This window comes from Cynara cardunculus, unplaced genomic scaffold, assembly GCF_001531365.2.
Source record: "Cynara cardunculus var. scolymus isolate 2C unplaced genomic scaffold, CcrdV1 Un_Scaffold_3312, whole genome shotgun sequence".
In the NCBI taxonomy this organism is placed as follows: domain Eukaryota; kingdom Viridiplantae; phylum Streptophyta; class Magnoliopsida; order Asterales; family Asteraceae; genus Cynara; species Cynara cardunculus.
In genome coordinates, this window is record NW_020201427.1 from 39,710 (window position 1) to 44,328 (window position 4,619).

Genomic DNA, 4,619 nt, shown 5'->3' on the forward strand with positions numbered 1-4,619 from the left:
TGGTGCCTCTTGTTGATGATGGATATGTTCTGGGTGAAACATGCTGTAGAAATTGCTTCAGCCCAGAAAGAGATTGGTAGCTCTGATGAAGCAAGCATGGTCCTTGCTGCTTCCACTAGGGTTCTGTTCCTTCGCTCAATGACTCCGTTTTGATGTGGAGTTTTGGCAGATGAAAAGTTTTGAGAAATACTTCACTGATGATGTATTCATCAATTTTGGTATTCTTGAATTCTGTTCCATTGTTGCTTCTAACTTGGATGAGTTTGCATTGGAGAAGGACTTGGATCTTTTTCATCACCGCGATGAGAAGGTCAGGAACGTCTAATTTCTTCTTGACGAATTCAACCCATGTATATCTTGAGTATTCATTAACAAGTACGAGAATGTACTTCTTTCCCGAGAGGCTTTGAGTGGGGATTGGCCTATAGAGGTAGATGTGGATCATGTCCAAGGGTTTGGAGCAGGAGGTTTCTGACTTAGTTTTGTGAGAGGCCCGCTTCAGCTTCCCCACCTCACAGGCTGAGCAGAGGTGGTCTTTTTCAAAGTTGAGATCAAGAATCCCTTGACCAGCTTCTGTTTGGCTAACTTCTTCAGGACATCAAAATTTAGATGTGAGATTTCTGGTGCCATAGCCAATTTTCATCACTTCTATGGGAGACAAGGCAGAGAGTGTCTTGACCCATAGAGGAATGAAAGTCCAGAAGATAGAGGTTTTCTTCTCTTTTCGCCTTGATGATGGTTTGGCCGGGCTTTGTTTCGATGACGCCGAAACCTTTGCGAAATCTAACTTCAAGACCCTTGTCGCAGAATTGGCTTATGCTTAGTAGATTATGCTTCAAGCCTTCAACATAAGCCACTTACTGATTGAGATGTTGCCTTTGATGAGAGTGCCGTATCCCTTGATGGTTCCCTTGCTGTTGTCTCCAAAAGTAACAGAGCCTCCATATTTTTCGATGGAGGAGGACAACTGACTTTTTATCATCAGTCATGTGCCTGGAGCAACCTGAATCCATATACCATGGTTGCACATGCTGGTCCTGCAAGACAAGTTAAGGGTTTTTAGGTACCCACTTCATAATGGGTCCACGTTTGTTAGTCGGGGATACGACATTTTTCTTTTCATCAGCCCTCTTGGAATTGGGCTGATTTCCATTACCCTTAGCCTTTGCAGGGTTGGGTTTATTTCCATCGCCCTTGGTCTTTGTAGATTTGGGCTTTTTCATATTTTCATGAGCCTTAACATTTTTATAACGATAGACATGCTCAGAAAAAATGCAGCAATGATTTAACATGTGATTCCTCAGGTTTTGTAAAATAGTTAAACACTGACAGTTAGAAGTTTTTGGACAAGAGTGTTTAACAAATTTCCTTTTATTCGATGAAGAAGAAGTAAAAGCAGAGGGTGAGGATTCTGTCCTAGCATTGGTTGTTTTTACAAACTTCCTATCTAGTGCAAACTTTTTATTTGAAGGGGCAGGCGTGGGTTTTACTTCTTTCCTGATGAGAGGCTTTTTACCTTTAGCTGAAGAAGAAGAAAAGTGCAGGTTAGAATTTTTAGAAGCAGACCACTTCTGTTTCTGTTCACGAGTAAACTTAATGAATTTAGATGGAGAGATTGGCCCTTGTGAAGTATCTTTGGCAGACTTAATGTTTTTCAGTTTTTCTTTTCCTTTGTCTGAAGAATTCATAGGTTCTGGAATATCAGATTTCATTGCGGCTTTGGAAGTTTGAGGTTTCTTATCCTCAATGATCTTTGGTGATTCACAAATTATTTATTCTTCAGAGTCAGAATCAAGAAAGTCTCTCGCAGATTTCTCGAAATCAAAATTTTCATGGATGTTTTTGGGAGCGATGGGTTCTGAGGTTGATGGTTTATAATGGTCTGTTGGGAGTTCCATCGCTTCTGATTTCTTAGATGAACTTCCAATGTTACTTGAATTGTTAATCAATCAATCAGATGATGGTTCCTTACTAAGAGTTTTAGTTCCATCGACAACACTTGTTGATGAACTTGTGCGATTGATAATTAGAGGCTCTGGTTTAACCATGAGATTTCCATTGGTCTCTAGTTTGGAGGCATCATCATTTTCAACAGAAATCTTACTTGTGCTGCTCTCATAAACCACTTTCTCAAAGTTTTGTCTCAAGAGAATAGTTTTTCCATCGACTTTAACCATTTTGAAGTGTGCTTTGGGATTTGGGTAGAAGTCGGGTTTTTAAATACATCCAAGTTTAAAAGTGGATTCTAGGGTGGATTTCTTAGTCTTGATGAAAGAGTTAAGATCGTTGAACTCAATTCCTTGGTAATCCTTTTGTCCATTAAGTTTTTTATACACATCTTGGGCATCCTTGTATTTCTTCATCAAGAGTTCATTGGTTTGAAGCATCTGATGAAGAAAGAATCTCCCTTTCTTTTTGGAAGAAATTTTTAAGAGCCACTGAATTAAGTCTTTCTGCCTCAGATTCTTTCAAGGCTTTTACCTTCTTTTCTAAATCTTTGGCTATTCTCTTGTTTAAATCCAGAAGTTTTTCTTCCTCCGATATTTTCAGTGATGCAATGCTAGTTTTTTCCTTAACCAATTCAGCCTTTTCTTCAGTGAGAAGATCAGTCTCTCTTTTGTAGAAACTGACTTCTTTTTTAGCTTTTATTCTTTTAGATTTTTCAAAATTTAGTTTTTCTTTAAATTTGAGAAAATCTTCTGAAAGTTTAATGACCCTTAACTCTAGCTGTGATGGAGTAGAGTTAGTTTCATCGATGGAAGAATCACATACCTGGTCATCAGAGTCAGAGGCAGATTCTGCATTGGACCTGGCCATGACGCATATGAGTGCCTTGTCTTCTTCATCAGACGAAGAATCAGACACCCAGTTGTCTTTTTTAGCCATCAAGCTTCTCTCTTTAGGATTGTATTTATACTTGTTCTTGTAATAGTCAGCATCCTTTACCAGTCGTCCTTTGCATTCTTTAGAAAAGTGGCCTATCTTCCCACATCTGTAGCAGCGAATACAATCTTTCCTTCCATCTCCTTCTCTTCTGTCCTCTCTGTCTTCTCTTCTTTCATCTTTCTAATGAAACTTCATCGGCTTCTGTTCATATGAAGACTGATACTTCTCCCTTCTGGAGTCTATTCTTTCATAAGGCTTCTTGACAAACTTCTTTTGGAATTGTTTAGTTATCAAGGCCAGAGACTTTGCAAAAGCTTTGAGGTCATCATCAGAGTCAGATGCTTCTTCGGATTCTGACTCCAATACTAGTGCCTTCTTTCTTTTCTTCTTGTATTCCATGGAAGAAGTCCTTGTAACTTTCTTCTCTTCTACAGCAAAGGCAAGGGGTCCACTGATGGACACCTTCCTCTTCAGTATATCCTTTTCTTGAGCAGCAAGAGTTCCATAGACGTCATGAAGCGACCAAATGTCTAACTCCTGATTGGTTTGGAGGGACATCGACAGTTGAGTCCACTCATCGCCAAGACTTTTGAGGACTAGGACGTTGTTTTCTTCTTTGGTCCTGGCAATGTCATTTCTGCGACATTGATTAATCAATGTGTTGAAACGATCATAAGTCTTTTGAACTGGTTCATCAGGCAATGCCTTGAAGTTGGTGTATTCGTTCAAGCACTGCGCCCTACGATTCTTCTTCCCCTTTGCGCCACCTTCCAGTTGACTTTCCAGTTCATCCCATATCTCCTTTGCTGTTGTACAAGCATTGAGACATTGGAAGATATCATTCAGAATGGCCATGATGATCAACCTTTTTGCCTTCCTGTCTTCCTCTACACGTTCTAGGTCGTCTTCATCCCAATTCTTTTCGTCTTTTTCCATGTAGTAGGCAACAACTTCTCCAGTAGTGCTTGTTGTAGGAACTCTTGGAACAAGAGTCTAAGGAACATATGGGCCTTCCATGACAGATTCGAGGAGATTCCTGTCCATCCCGTCCAGGAAGTTTACCATTTGAATCCTCCATTGTGATACCCTTCACGTTGAAGAGTTGGAGGTTTGGTGCGGGAACCCACACTATATGCAAAATTCCAGTTAGCCATGAGAACTCTTAGAAAGAGAAGAGCATGCTCTTTGGAAGAGAAGAACACAAATTTTAAAGAATGAAAATTGAGTGATTTTTGAATATTCAGATTCAAATTGATCGTTTAATTGAAAAATAATCAATTTGCTATGATACCAATTGTTGATCCCAGATGTAACATCCAACTTTTTAAAAGTCCATTTAAGTTGCTAAGCATGATTAATTAAGTTAGTATATTATTTTAGAGATTAGTACTTACTTAAGTTAGATTGGAATATGGACTTCTGGATCAAATTAGAGGCTGGAATTTTATATTTAAGCTTCTTATATATCAATTAGGAGATCTGGAAAGTTTCGTACAAAACGGAGTTGAAACGACCAAGTTACGCGTGAGGGACTAAATCTGTCAACTATGGCAAACTAGGTGGACTGTTGACCAAAACAGGTCAAAACCATGCCTAGCTCTCTAAATCAGTCATATTTTTTCACCTCTAGAACTCTCACACTCAAGGTGCGATATACACACACTTAAGATTAATCTTTCAATCCTTGATGATCAATGTTAGATTCTTGAGGATTATGTGTTAATCATCAAAGG